Source organism: Salmo trutta, chromosome 8, assembly GCF_901001165.1.
Source record: "Salmo trutta chromosome 8, fSalTru1.1, whole genome shotgun sequence".
NCBI lineage: Eukaryota > Metazoa > Chordata > Actinopteri > Salmoniformes > Salmonidae > Salmo > Salmo trutta.
In genome coordinates, this window is record NC_042964.1 from 16,138,590 (window position 1) to 16,154,933 (window position 16,344).

Consider the following 16,344-nt stretch of genomic DNA (forward strand, 5'->3'; position numbering starts at 1 on the left):
TGGAACCATTTTGGTTAAGTGAAGAAGAACCTCTAGGGTTCTGATCAAAGAAATCATTCGCAAGGAGATTCCTGCAAAAATATTATTTGAAGATGAAAAAAATATTTTAGGGGTTTTAGGGGTTCCATATATGAAGCAAGCGATGGAACCCTTTTTGGTTCAAGAAGGAACCTTTTTTTGTAAAGAGTATGATTCACCTGCAAACTGTATTTGCCTGTTTGCATGGTCTCCCTGGTTGTTTGTTTGGGTGTTATTCTTTGACCTTTAGTGCTGGGTCTCAGATCAGGATGGGGATGACTGCAGTCTTCCAAAATCTTCTACCATTCTTCACCTGCTGGAGGTAGATACCAACGCAGCAAACACTGCAACTAGGAGGGAAGAGGCATATGCGCTGTAGTATCAGTGTGTAGTCTGTAGTAAAAGTGTGTGGAGGTTTGCTTGTTGAAGGCCAAATCTGGGATATTTACTGCAGTTTTTTGATCATTTCAATGAATGATATTAAATACCTATCTATTCTTGAAGAATATCACTCAGAAACGCCAAAAGCTTAGTTCAAATCACAACCCACAATATATGGTTAGTTTAATCCATTGGTTGTACTGCGTGCTGACATTGTGTGCAATTCACTTACCTGGAACAGTTTGTATCATGATGGATAAACAAAGCCAAGCACCAATCTGAATGAAACAAAGGTGGGGCTTAGAGTCATTGATATTAAGAGGACAAATTGAGAATTTGCTGTTAGCTGCGTACAATGTGTGAAATTTGGTGTTAACTACTACATGCAATCATGTTATCTGCAGGTAATGCATCTTGGTATTTTTACCATGTAGGTGTATTGTGGACAATGGACAAGCTTTTACTGTAGAGCCAGGTGGAGGGAGTATAGGTGAGTCCAGGATAAGTCATTCCATTACCTGTAGACAGGGGTAGAAGGCAATTGTCCATAGCAAATAGAAATGTGTCTTCTGGTTTATCCCCTTATTCATCTATGATTCCAGGATAAGATTCTGACCTGGTATTCGGAACGGTGATTGCTGGTCCACCTCTTTAACCATTGGACTACATGCCGCTATATTGGTAATACACTCCCTTCAATAATCCATCAGATCAAATGGCGTTTTAAAAGCAAAAATGTTTTGTGAAATATTTTGCACTGAGAAATCTTTTCTGCCTTTGTTGTCGGGTTGCCGTTCATCCTGTGCTCATTAGAAAGGATTGCCCCTGGCAACCTGCCTGGAAGCACAGCTTCTATGTGCGTGGGAATCTCACTCTATACCTCCAGTCTTGAGGTACAGTATGATATTTTCTCTCTTAATCGTGTTCCTCCTTTTTTTCTTGATTAATAGTTAGGATGGTATTGCAGCTTGAGGGCATAGCTCAGTTCGGAGAAGGTGGGTGAGGAGGTGAGCAAATGTATGCAGGCAAGTGAGTTTGTTAGTGAGCCAACAATTTATCTCCATACTGTAGATTTACTTAATCTCTCTTATATTACATGACATCTTTTGACACACTAAGAGGCCCTTCACACAAGCTTTATCCCATCAAGGTAAAATAGATGTCTTTCCAGTTGTTGCAATCGTCGACAGGTTCACAGATCATATGCATATTTCAGACATACTCACCTGTCTCGTTTTGTCAGGCCGGAGAGATGTTGATGCAGAGATTTCCAAACTCACACAGCTGTGGTAATGGCAATGATGTGTACCAATTAGTAGCTTTCTTGTCTTTTTTCTACTTGCAACATTTATATGGCAATCAACTATAACATTATTAAGGTTTATACTAAATGGGAATTGAGTAACCATATTTTAACAACGTTTGATTGGAGCAGGTTAATTCAAACAGCAATGGAATTGACATTTTCCAGCACCTATTGTAAGTAGTCAAGTAAAAGTTTTAGAATTTTGTGATAAAGTATTTGTCAATATTTTCAGTAGAAGACAGCATTTGGGAATGAATTACCATATAGATTTAAATAGACATCTCTCCTATAAAAATAGCCAGGCCCAGATTGTCATGTATCAGATTATTCCCTTTCTATTCGATCCAGAAAAACATCCTTTGAAATTTTGTTTGCACGACAAACAAAACAATTTATATCCAGGACTGGATGCTTCCATGATGATGAATGATTAATGAATTACAGAAAGATGTGTGAGATGTGTTCTATTCAAGATGCCCCCCCCCCCCCCCCCCCCACACACACCCACACACACACACTGTACATGCTCCTGATTTGTTCCCTGACTGGAGTACTGGCATGTCCTTGTCTTTGACACCTTGCACGTACCACGTTCACTGTTAATGAGAATGTGGCTTATAACCCCTACGAAGCTAATGCTGAGCTCCTGCAGTGAGCTCGGATGTTCTTTCCTCTCCTCAACCTGCTCAGACGTGAGCACATCTTAATCATAACCCCCTGGTGTCTCTTTCACAGTGGAGAGATTGAGAAATATATACCTATGATGAAAAGGCATTTTTTTGCGCTTTGAGGAAAAAGGACTTTTCGAATTCTGCCGAATCTCTTTCGGGCTTTAATGAAAAAACGGCGCTCCTGTTTCTGAGGGGTGGGGTAATGTCCAGCTGTGGCTTGATGAGACTTTAAACTCGCCATGCAGCCGTGTTTTTTGTTTGATTCAAGTTCATTTAGAATCTCCTGCAGGGACGAGCGTCGCCTTGCCGCTGAGATGTCAGAGATACATTTTTCAGCGTCGCCCAGAAGTTTCTGGTGTGCTCGTGGCTCTGCCTGCTGCCGAAGTAGCCACGCTGCTTTGCTTTATTGAAGGATGTGGGTGTCCTCTATGGGTTCACGTTCATGGTGTGATGTGGCCGAGCGCTGACTGATTATGTACATTTTAATAATTTAGCACGCTTTATGTCACCTTAGCTATCACTCTCCAATTAGTTTTCCTCCAAATGTATTACTTCACCTCTCCTTTGCTCAACTCATACAAAAGATAATTGTCTTTTCTGAACATTTCAGAAATGATTATCATAACTTTAATTAGAAAGGTGAGGGGATTATTTTCATATTGATGGAAAGGAAATGTCTGCCAGAGGACAGGCTTAATCGACAGTGCAATCAGGCCTACTTTATCTCGTACTACTGTCCACCGTCTATATTTTTTCCACTGGACATTAATTGTTGATTTCCTAGGCTTTTCTTTTAATTTGTTTTGCCTTTGATGATCCCATGTTCTATTAAAAATTAATTCTCTGAGTACTTCTGTCTCACAAGACTATCACTCAGAAGTAGGATAGGCAGTTGTTTGTCAGAATGTTGTAAAAACATCACGCCCTGACAACTTCACTATTCACAGGACTTCACAGAAGCTCTCAGCAAATATGAATACAACTGCCTTTGTTCATACAGCTACTGCTATTTCAATTCTTTATTAAAATATTAACTTCTTGCCGAGGTTACACTATATAGGGATAATGGAACTATTGTTGCTATGCTATAACTTTATAGCATGGATTAAAGTGGCAATTCAATTTAGTTTGAGGACATTCAGGTTCAAGGCTTTGTGTCATGTAGATTTTATTCATCAAAATGATGTGTACTAGTTCTTGGTCCTATACTTTAGTTTCAAGTTTTGTGTAGTTTTTAGTATTTGTTGTCTTCCTTATTTTCTGTGTGTAGTACTAGGCCACTAGCTTAATTCTAGCTTTAAATCTCGCCTAATGTTTTTAGCTATATTATTAAAGCCTTTTTCTTTTAATATAGTAGTTGCTCACTATGTAAAGAGCTTTGTGATTTATGTCTGTAAGTGAAAGCGCTGTACAAATGCAATTTATAATAATAATAAAAATAATAATATTATTAATAATAAAATGTAGGCTTGGATTCAAATCAATCAGGGTTTGTCGGCTACAAACCTTTTAAAGGCAATGTTCCCGTATTCGCGGAGACTGCACTGCTACAACTACTACGATGATGACTACTACTACTACTACTACTACTACTACTACTACTACGGCTGCTGCTAATGCTACCAAAACTGCAAGAACAATGCAAATTACCAAAACCCAAACCAGAGATGGAATCACCTATTTACTTTTGTAAATAAAATAAATAAAGAAAACACAATACAAAGAACAGACAGTATAAATGTACATTGGAATAAAGGTGTCACGTCCTGACCATGGTAAGCTGTTATTTTCTATGGTAGAGTAGGTCAGGGCTTGACAGGGGGGTTTATTCTATGTGTCCTATTTCTATGTTCTTAGGTTCTAGTTTTTGTATTTCTATGTTGGTTTGTTTGGGATGATCTCCAATTAGAGGCAGCTGGTCCTCGTTGTGTCTAATTGGAGATCATACTTAAGTAGGGGTTTTTCTTCCTGGGTTTTGTGGGTGATTATTTTTGAGTAGTGTTTGTTTCACCTCTTCATCACGGTTTGTTGTTTTGTTTATTCAGTTTATTTATGTATTGCATAGTTTCACAGAGTAAATAAAATGTGGAACGACACACACGCTGCACTTTGGTCCGCTTCTCCTTGTGACAGAATCTCCCACCACCAAAGGACCATGCAGCGTGGAATGGACCAGTGGACTTGGGAGGAGATGAGGAGGAGTGTATCCAGGGCTTTGGAGGAATTAGGGGCAGGAGAAAAGCACCTCTCAAGTGAACAGGTGGAGGCAGCAAGAGCACGGCAACGAGGGAAGCACGAGAGGCAGCCCCCCCAAAAATGTTGGAGACCTGAGCCAACTCCTCGTGCTTACCATGGGGAGCGAGTGACTGAGCAAACAACGTGTTATGCGGTGATGTGCACTGTGTCACCAGTGCGCATTCACAGCCTGGTGCGCTCTGTGCCTGCCCTACGTACCAGGCCTCCAGTGAGTCTATCCAGCCTGGTACGCCCTGTGCCTGCTCCTCGCACTTGCCCTGAGGTGCATGTCACCAGTCTGGCGCCACCTATGCCAGCCCCACGCATCAGGCCTCCAGTGCGCCTGCCCAGTCCGGTGGGTCCTGTTCCTGCTCCTCGCACTCGCCCTGAGGTGCGTGTTACCAGTCTGGCGCCACCTGTGCCAGCCCCACGCATCAGGCCTCCAGTACGCCTTCCCAGTCCAGAGCTTCCGGCGGCAGTTCCAATCCGGAGCCTCCGGCGGCAGTTCCCAGTCCAGAGCCTCCGGCGACAGTTCCCAGTCCAGAGCCTCCGGCGACAGTTCCCGGTCCAGAGCCTCCGGCGACAGTTCCCAGTCCAGAGCCTCCGGCGACAGTTCCCAGTCCAGAGCCTCCGGCGGCGGCCTGCAGCCCAGAGCCTCCGGCGACAGTTCCCAGCCCAGAGCCTCCGGCGACAGTTCCCAGCCCAGAGCCTCCGGCGGCGGCCTGCAGCCCAGAGCCTCCGGCGATGATCTACGGTCCGGTGGCACAGAAGCAGAGGGATCAGCGAGCGGAGCGGGGGTTACGCCCTGAACCAGAGCTGCCTCCTCCACTCGAGGATGCGCTGTATGATAAGGTTCTGGGTACTGCACCAGAGCCGCCATAGACACTGGTTACTCTCCCTACCCTCCCTTTGCTTTCGTTTTTTTAGTTGCATTCGGAGTCTGCACCTTTGGTGGGGGGGGGGTACTGTCACGTCCTGACCATGGTAAGCTGTTATTTTCCATGGTAGAGTAGGTCAGGGTGTGACAGGGGGGTTTATTCTATGTGTTCTATTTCTATGTTCTTAGGTTCTAGTTTTTGTATTTCTATGTTGTTTGTTTGGGATGATCTCCAATTAGAGGCAGCATGGTCCTCGTTGTCTCTAATTGGAGATAATACTTAAGTAGGGGTTATTCTTTCTGGGGTTTGTGGGTGATTATTTTTGAGTAGTGTTTGTTTCACCTCTGCGTCACAGTTTGTTGTTTTGTTTATTTATGTATTGCATAGTTTCACAGAGTAAATAAAACGTGGAACAACACACATGCTGCACTTTGGTTCGCTTCTCCTTATGACAACCGTGACAAAAGGCATAATGATAAGTCACCAAACTAAATGTGACTCATTCCTACCAATTATTTGCAATTTCCTGACAATATTTTCAATGACATCCTTATTCCTTCTCAGTGGGTACATGATCCCCAATATTGAGAGAGAGAGATTAAATGCTATTGCAGATGATTAGATACTTAATTTATTCATACTTTTCAAGCTAGTCACTTAATTAATTTCAGGCTCGTTTGAAGTGTAGAATGTGCGGATCTGGGAGTTGATGATATCCAAGATGTATTTCCTGTGAAATAGTTTTTATAGAAATGTCATCTTACATCTTTACATGCACAAAAAAATTATGTAACCTCAACAAAAAAATACACTCAGATTCTATGATCTGTATCAGAAGAGTTCAAGTTTTGGCAATTTGTCAGGGATATGAGAGGATTGACAGAGATAGAGACTGCCACAGTTGAGTTACTTTTCATAATATATTTCTTTCAACTCTAAATACCGACGATCTATCTTGGCTTCGTCTTATCTCCCAATTTTACCCCCAAAATGTATTATTTTCTATCTGATTCCATTTGACTAATTTCTCGCGTTTCGCCCATTAAGGTGAGCCTTGAAGTCTCAACAGCGCTTGTGACCTTTGTATGTAATTTTGTCTAAAAAGCTACTACTCTCAAAAGAGCACCAATGGATTTCACTGAAAATGGAAATGGAAAATGAAATAACGAGTGGTTGATGCCGCCACCGCTCGCCACTTCAAAAACCACAACATCTAAGTAAAAGGAGCATGGAGTATGCCAACAAGGTTGATGGAAAGGGGAAGAAGGACTTAGGGCGAAATGGAATGAGGGAGGGGAATGAGAAACTGAAGGAGAGTTCAAGGCTCAGGCTCTCGTCTGACTGTATCTCTTTTCTCCCCTCTCCCGCCTCCCGGTGCTTTCCAATCTGTTTGGCGGCCGGGCGTGCCACTCTCTCCCAGTGTTGATTTGACACCATGAAGGGTCTCAGCTACCCCATCCACTGACAGGCAAACCTGTCAGAGGGCGCCATGCCAACTCGGCAGATGAGAGAGCTGCTGAGCCTGTTGGGGCGCGATCCATAGAGGTCCTCGACCATCTCCCAGCATGCCTTCCCCGTGGCACGTCAGCTCCTCAGCCCAGCAGAGGCATCGCCACCGAGACCCCTCTATTTATTAACTTTGACAGGGCCGCATGGCTCTGGCGGTGGGGCCAGGGCTTGTTTGCGGGCCAGAGCAGGTGTTAGAAACCATACACATTGTTATGGTAATGCTAGCTGAGAAGAAGAGTCTACTGCTGCTGGCTATGTTTGGAAAACCAGTTCACCGCTGGTATACTCACATTTATTTTTTATTTTATTTAACTAGGCAAGTCAGATAAGACCAAATTCTTAGTTACAGTGACGGCCTAGGAACAGCGGGTTAACTGCCTGGGTACAGGGGCAGAACGACCGATTTCTTCCTTGTCAGCTCGGGGATTCGATCTAGCAACCTTTCGGTTACTGGCCCAACGCTCTAACCACTAGTGTGAAAGATTCAGCAGACTGCTGGCATTACACATCTGTCTGAAAGACTAAAGTAGCTCTGCTGGAGTCACTTTTATTGATAACTTTGAGACCTTCTGGAAACAGAAGATACTCTACAGGAATGAAAAAAATCATCATAATCCAAATCGTCTTGTATCCTGGACTTATTTCAAGGCTGCGTTGAAACAATGACTGGTAAATGATCCAAGACCAGCTCAGTTAATCTCTACCATTGTGACAATGAGTTGTTATAATGCTGCATTAAATATATATGATCTTAGTGGCATTGGCAAACACAATATAAGTAATTTAATTGATGTACCCCGAATTGCACTGAATACATCAGTTTATCCTACAGGTATTGTAAGCAGTAATCATGAGCCTATGAACCAGAATTACACTGTTAGCTCTGAGGCAGTGTGCAATAGTAGGAAGACCACTTGATGAAGCTCACCCTGCAATATCAGCTCCAATGTAAATAACATGAGTAAGTCTACCTCTGATAAGCTTCCCAGTAAAGCATTACAAACAATCAAGCAACCCAGAATAGTGCTAAAAAATAGCCCATATTAACATATGTATGAAGTCAATAACTTACTTGTAACAGATGACATTCATATTCTCTGAAACTCACTTAGATAATACCTTTGATGAGTGTGTCCTGTGTGGCTCAGTTGGTAGAGCATGGTGTTTGCAACGCCAGGGTTGTGGGTTTGATTCCCACAGGGGACCAGTACGGAGAAAAAAATGTATGAAATGTATGCATTCACTACTGTAAGTCGATTTAGATAAGAGCGTCTGCTAAATGACAAAAAATGTAAAATGTAAAACTACAGTGGTAGCAATACATGGTTATAACATCTACCGAAAAGACAGAAATGCCAACAGAGACGGTGTTGCAGTCTATATTCAGAACCCCATTCCTGTGGACGATCTAATGTTAAATACTGTTGAAGTAATATGGCTACAGGTTCATCTGCCTCAACTAAAGCCCATTCTAGTGAGAAGCTGCTATAGACCACCAAGTGCTAACAGTCAGTATCTGGATAATATGTGTGAAATGCTTGATAATGTATGTGATATCAACAGAGAAGTATATTTTCTGGGTGATTTAAATATTGACTGGCTATCATCAAGCTGCCCACTCAGGAAAAAAATTCAAACTGTAACCAGTGCCTGCAACCTGGATCAGGTTGTCAGTCAACGTCCCAGTGTAGTTACAAACAGCACAGGAATTAAATCATCAACATGTATTCATCACATCTTTACTAATGCTGCAGAAATGTGCTTTAAAGCAGTATTCAAATCCATAGGATGTAGTGATCACAATATAATAGCCATATTTAGGAAAACCAAAGTTCCAAAGGCTGGGCCTAATATAGTGTATACGAGGTCATATGTTTATGATGTAAATCATATTTGCTGGCCTGTAGTGTGTAATGAGGAGCAACCAGACGCTGCAATTGACACATTTATGAAACTACTTATTCCAGGTACTGTTATATCTCCTTGGATTGATGAGGAATTGTACAATTGTACGGTTGAGAGGGATGAGGCAAAAGGTATGGCAATTAAGTCTGTCAGCCCAACTGATTGGCAAATGTACTGCAAATTTAGAAATCATGTGACTAAACTAAATAATTAAAAAAAAAATAAAGTACGCTATGAAACAAAGATAAATTATATAAAGAATGATAGTAAAAAGCTTTGGGGCACCTTAAATGACATTTTGGGGAAAAAAGCCAACTCGGCTCCTTCATTCATTGAATCAGATGGCTCATTCATCACAAAGCCCACTGATATTGCAAACTACTTTAATTACTTTTTCATTGGCAAGATAAGCAAACTTAGGGATGACATGCCAGCAACAAACACTGACACACACATCCAAGTATATCGAACCAAATTATGAAAGACAAGAATTATACTTTTGAGTACCGTAAAGTCAGTGTGGAAGAGGTGAAAAAACGATTGCTGTCTATCACCAATGACAGGCCAACGGGATCTGACAATCTGGATGGAAAATTACTGAGGATAAAAGCAGACGATATTGCCACTCCTATTTGCCACATTTTCAATTTAAGCGTGTGCCCTCAGGCCTAGAGAGCGTGTGCCCTCAGGCCTGGATGGAAGCTAAAGTCATTCCGCTACCCAAGAATAGTAAAGCCCCCTTTACCGGCTCAAATAGCCAAACACTCAGCCTGTTACCAACCCTTAATAAACTTCTGGAAAAAATTGTGTTTGACCATATACAATGCTATTTCACAGTAAACAAATTAACAACTGAATTTCAGCATGCTTATAGGGAAGGACACTCAACAAGCAGAGCACTTACACAAATTACTGATGATTGGCTGAAAGAAATTGATGATAAAATGATTGTGGGGGCTGTCTTGTTAGACTTCAGTGTAGCTTTTGACATTATCAATCATAGTCTGCTGCTGGAAAAACATGTGTTATGGCTTTACACCCCCTGCTATAATGTGGATAAAGAGTTACTTGTCTAACAGAACACAGAGGTTGTTCTTTAATCGAAGCCTTTCAAATATAATACTGTTATAATCAGGAATTCCCCAGGGTAGCTGTTTAGGCCCCTTGCTTTTTTCAATTTTTACTAACGACATGCCACTGACATTGAATAAAGCCAGGGTGTCTATGTATGCGGATGACTCAACACTATACACGTCAGCTACTACAGCGACTGAAATGACTGCAACACTCAACAAAGAGCTGCAGTTAGTTTCAGAGTGGGTGGCAAGGAATAAGTTAGCCCGAAATATTTCTACAACTAAAAGCATTGTATTTGGAACAAAACACTTACTAAACCCTAAACCTCAACTAAATCTTGTAATAAATACTGTGGAAATTGAGCAAGTTGTGATAACTAAACTGCTTGGAGTAACCCTAGATTGTAAATTGTCATGGTCAAAACATATTGATGCAGTAGCAGCTAAGATGGGGAGGCAGATCCTACAGGCCCTAGTTTTGTCGCACCTTGACTACTGTTCAGTTGTGTGGTAAGGTGCCACAAAAAAAGGACTTGCAATTGGCTCAGAACAGGGCAGCACGGCTGGCCCTTGGATGTACACAGAGAGCTAACATTAATAATATGCATATCAGTCTCTCCTGGCTGAAAGTGGTGAGAGATTGACTTCATCACTACTTTTATTTATGAAAGGTATTGACATGTTGAATGCACAGAGCTGTCTGTCTAAACTACTGGCACACAGCTCGGACACCCATGCATACCCCACGAGACATGCCACAAGAGGTCTCTTCACAGTCCCAAGTGCAGAACAGACTATGGGTGGCATACAGTACTACATAGAGCCATGACTACATGGAACTCTATTCCACATCAAGTAACTGACGCAAGCGGTAAAATTAGATTTAAAAACATATTAAAAAAACCCTTATGGAACAGCGGGGACTGTGAAGCAACACACACATTGGCACAGACACATGCATACACACACACACGCGCGATAACATACGCACTATACATACACATGGATTCAGTACTGTAGATATGTGGTAGTGGTGGAGTAGGGGCCTAAGGGCACACAGTGTGTTGTGAAATCTGTGAATGTATTGTAATGTCTTTAAAATTGTATGAACTGCCTTAATTTTGCTGGACCCCAGGAAGAGTAGCTGCCAAAGCTAATGGGGATCCATAATCAATACAAAAATACAAATACAGCGGTTCAAATATCTAGGAATCACAGTTGATTATGACTTAAGAAACGTGTACAAGCTTAACTGCTCTGTCTTGGTGCAGAAGGTGGATAACTTGAATAGATGGATAGATCTGCCTCTTACTGTCAGATGATTCTAGGAGTGGTGGTTGGAGTCAGGCGCAGAGAGCAGAGGTAAAGTATACAGTCTTTATTTTCTCCGGCAACAAACTGGTCACGCCAAAACAGAAGGGCGCGTAATAATAATGACCAACCCAAAACACAGGGCAAAACGGTCCGAAGAGAGAAAATAAGACGTCAGCCAGCACAAAACACCAAAACACAAAAACATCCAAAATACAACTAGCGAAGCAACTACATTCACAGGCCCACCGTCCTGAGTGGACAACAAACAATCCCGCACAAAAATCCCAACTGAAAACACACATTAAATAAGTCCCCACTAATGACATACACAAAACAGGTGCGGAACAGACAGACAAACTAAACGAAACTGAAACAACGATCGGTGGCAGCTAATAGGCCGGCGACGACGACCGGCGAGCGCCGCCCGACCGAGGAGGGGCGCCACTTTCGTTGGATCCTGTGACAGTACCCCTCCCCTGACACGCGGCTCCAGCCGCGCGCCGACGCCGGCCTCGGGGACGGCCCGGAGGGCGAGGCGCCGGCCGATCCGGTCGGCGACGGTGGAAGTCCAACAGCATAGGGGGGTCCAGAACGTCCGCCGCCGGAACCCAGCACCTCTCCTCCGGACCGTACCCCTCCCAGTCCACGAGGTACTGCAGGCCCCCTACCCGACGTCGGGAGTCCAGGATGGCTCGGACTGTGTACGCCGGGCTCCCCCCGATGTCCAGGGGGGGCGGGGGGGCCTCCAGCACCTCACTGTCCTGCAGCGGACCAGCTACCACCGGCCTGAGGAGAGACACATGAAACGAGGGGTTAATACGGTAATACGAAGGAAGTTGCAACCTGTAACACACCTCGTTTATCCTCCTCAGGACTTTGAACGGCCCCACAAACCGCGGACCCAGCTTCCGGCAGGGCAGGCGGAGAGGCAGGTTCCGGGTCGAGAGCCAGACTCTATCCCCCGGGTTAAACACGGGGGCGTCACTGCGGTGGCGGTCAGCGCTCTCCTTGTGTCGTTCGCTCGCCCTCCTTAAACATTCCTGGACCGCGTTCCAGGTCTCCTGAGAGCGCTTGACCCATGCTTCCACCGCAGGAGCCTCCGTCTGGCTCTGTTGCCATGGCACCAGGACCGGCTGATACCCCAGCACCACCTGGAAGGGTGACAGATTAGTGGAGGAGTGGCGCTGAGAGTTCTGGGCCATCTCGGCCCATGGCACGAACTGCGCCCACTCCCCTGGCCGGTCCTGGCAATATGACCGCAGGAACCTGCCCACATCCTGGTTGATGCGCTCTACCTGCCCATTACTCTCGGGGTGGAATCCCGAGGTCAGGCTGACCGAGACCCCCAGCCTCTCCATAAACGATTTCCATACCCTGGACGTAAACTGGGGACCTCGATCAGATACGATGTCCTCGGGCACCCCATAGTGCCGGAAGACGTGAGTGAACAGGGCCTCCGCGGTCTGCAGGGCCGTAGGAAGACCGGGCAAAGGGAGCAGACGGCAGGACTTAGAGAACCTGTCCACAACGACCAGGATCGCCGTGTTCCCCTGAGACGGCGGGAGATCCGTAAGAAAATCCACCGAGAGGTGAGTCCATGGCCGCTGTGGAACAGGGAGGGGCTGTAATTTCCCTCGAGGTAGGTGCCTAGGAGCCTTACACTGAGCGCATACTGAACAGGACGAGACATAACGCCGGACATCCTCAGCCAAGGTGGGCCACCAGTACCTCCCCTTCAGGCCCCGCACTGTCCGTTCCACCCCAGGATGACCCGAGGAGGGTAGAGTATAAGACCATCGGATCAGGCGATCGCGAACATCAAGCGGAACGTATTTCAGGCCCACGGGACACTGCGACGGAGTAGGTTCTGACCGAACCGCCCGCTCGATGTCCGCATCCACCTCCCATACCACCGGTGCCACCAGACAGGAGGCGGGAAGTATGGGAGTAGGATCGATGGTCCGCTCCTCGGTGTCGTAGAGACGCGACAGTGCGTCAGCCTTCCGGTTCCGGGAACCTGGAATGTACGAGAGAGTGAAGTTAAACCTCGTGAAAAACATGGCCCACCTCGCCTGACGGGGATTAAGCCTCCTCGCTGCCCGAATATACTCCAGGTTACGGTGGTCGGTCCAGATGAGAAAAGGGTGACGTGCCCCCTCAAGCCAATGTCTCCACACCGTCAAAGCCCTGACCACGGCTAACAGCTCCCGGTCCCCCACATCATAATTGCGCTCCGCCGGGCTCAGCTTCTTAGAAAAGAACGCGCATGGGCGGAGCTTCGGAGGAACGCCCGAACGCTGCGACAGCACAGCTCCTACCCCAGCCTCGGACGCGTCCACCTCCACTATGAATGGCAAAGAGGGGTCCGGATGCGCTAGGACAGGTGCATTGGTAAACAGAACCTTCAGACGATGAAAGGCTCTGTCCACCTCTGCTGACCATCGTAGCCGCACCGGCCCCCCCTTCATCAGTGAGGTAATGGGAGCTGCTACCTGGCCAAAACCCCGGATAAACCTCCGATAATAATTAGCGAACCCCAAGAACCGCTGCACCTCCTTCACAGTGGCTGGGGTTGGCCAATTACGCACAGCCGTTACGCGGTCACACTCCACCTCCACCCCCGAGGTGGAAATGCGATATCCTAGAAATGAGACGGCTCTTTTGAAGAACTCACATTTCTCAGCCTTGACGTATAGGTTATGCTCCAGCAGCCGCCCAAGCACTTTACGCACCAGGGACACATGCTCGGCGCGTGTGGCGGAGCAGATCAGGATGTCATCGATGTACACCACCACACCCTGCCCGAGCATGTCCCTAAGGACTTCGTCTACAAAGGATTGGAAGACGGCGGGAGCATTCTTTAACCCATACGGCATGACGAGGTACTCATAATGGCCAGATGTGGTACTAAATGCGGTTTTCCACTCGTCTCCCTCTCGGATACGCACCAAGTTATACGCACTCCTGAGATCCAATTTCGTGAAGAAGCGCGCCCCGTGAAATGACTCCACTGCCGTAGCAATGAGAGGTAGCGGGTAACTGAAACCCACTGTGATAGCATTTAGACCTCTATAGTCAATGCACGGGCGCAGACCTCCCTCCTTTTTCTTCACGAAAAAGAAGCTCGAGGAGACGGGGGATTTAGAGGGCCGAATGTATCCCTGTCTCAAGGACTCAGTGACGTATGTATCCATAGCCACTGTTTCCTCCTGAGACAGAGGATACACGTGACTCCTAGGAAGAACCGCGTCAGCCTGGAGGTTTATCGCACAATCTCCCTGTCGATGGGGGGGTAATTGAGTCGCCTTCGTCTTACTGAAGGCGATAGCCAAATCGGCATACTCTGAGGGAATGTGCACGGTGGAGACTTGGTCTGGACTCTCCACCGTAGTCGCACCGATGGAAACTCCTATGCACCTACCTGAGCACTCCCTCGACCACCCCGTAAGAGCCCTCTGTCTCCACGAAATCTGGGGGTTGTGAGTGGCTAGCCAGGGGATTCCCAGTACCACCGGAAACGCTGGGGAGTCAATGATGAACAGGCTGAGACGCTCCACATGACCCCCCCACGTCTGCATAACCAGTGGCACTGTGACCTCCCCTACTTGGCCTGACCCTAGCGGTCGACTATCTAGGGCGTGCACGGGGAAGGGGTGGTCCAGCTGAACCAGGGGGATCCCTAACCTCTTCGCTAACCCATGGTCCATAAAACTCCCAGCTGCACCTGAATCGACTAGCGCCTTATACTGGAAGTGAGGGGAAAAATTAGGGAAACAAACGGAGGTGTACAAGTGATCGACAGGGGGCTCTGGGTGTGGCTGGTGCGGACTCACCTGGGGGGCCGAAGCGGTGCTCTGCCTGCCCTCCGAACTCCCGGAGGGACCTCTCCAGCACCGGTCCACAGTGTGTCCTCTGTGTCCACATCGGGTGCAAGAGAGACCCCTCCCTCCGGTCCTCCTCGGTGCAGCCCCCCCTATCTCCATGGGCTGTGGAGCGGGAGGACTGGTAGGCGGAACGAACAGGCCCCGACTGGAACGTCCCCGGGCAGCTAGCAGGTTGTCCAATCTGATGGACAAATCCACCAGTTGGTCCAGAGTGGAGGTGTTGTCCCTACATGCCAGCTCCCGGCGGACGTCCTCGCGAAGGCTACACCTATAGTGGTCTATCAGGGCCCGCTCGTTCCACCCCGATCCAGCGGCGAGAGTCCGGAATTCCAATGCGAAATCCTGAGCGGTCCTCGTCTCCTGCCTCAAATGGAATAGTAGCTCACCCGCCGCCCTGCCCTCCGGGGGATGATCGAAAACCGCCCGGAAGCGGCGGGTGAACTCCGGGTAGTCACCCCGGGCCGAGTCTGGACCTTCCCAGACCGCATTGGCCCATTCCAGGGCTCGACCCGTGAGACACGAGACGAGGACGCTCACCCTCTCTTCGTCGGAGGGAGGGGGGCGGACGGTCGCCAGGTACAGTTCCAGTTGGAGCAAGAACCCCTTGCACCCAGCGGCCGTTCCATCGAACTCCCTGGGCGGTGAAATCCGGATCCCGCCGGCACCCGCTTCTGTGGGTGTGGATAGGTGCGTAGGGTGAGGGACCGGAGCTGGTCTGGCTGGGGAGGCACCTCTCTCCCAGCTCTCCAACCGGGCCAACACCTGATCCATGGCCGAGCCTAGGCGGTGGAGGAGGCCGGCATGTTGGGAGACCTGCTCAGCCATGGATGGCGCTTCTGCTCCTGCTGACTCCATAGGTTTTGGTGCGGGATTCTGTCAGATGATTCTAGGAGTGGTGGTTGGAGTCAGGCGCAGAGAGCAGAGGTAAAGTATACAGTCTTTATTTTCTCCGGCAACAAACTGGTCACGCCAAAAAAATCCCAACTGAAAACACACATTAAATAAGTCCCCACTAATGACATACACAAAACAGGTGCGGAACAGACAGACAAACTAAACGAAACTGAAACAACGATCGGTGGCAGCTAATAGGCCGGCGACGACGACCGGCGAGCGCCGCCCGACCGAGGAGGGGCGCCACTTTCGTTGGATCCTGTGACACTTACA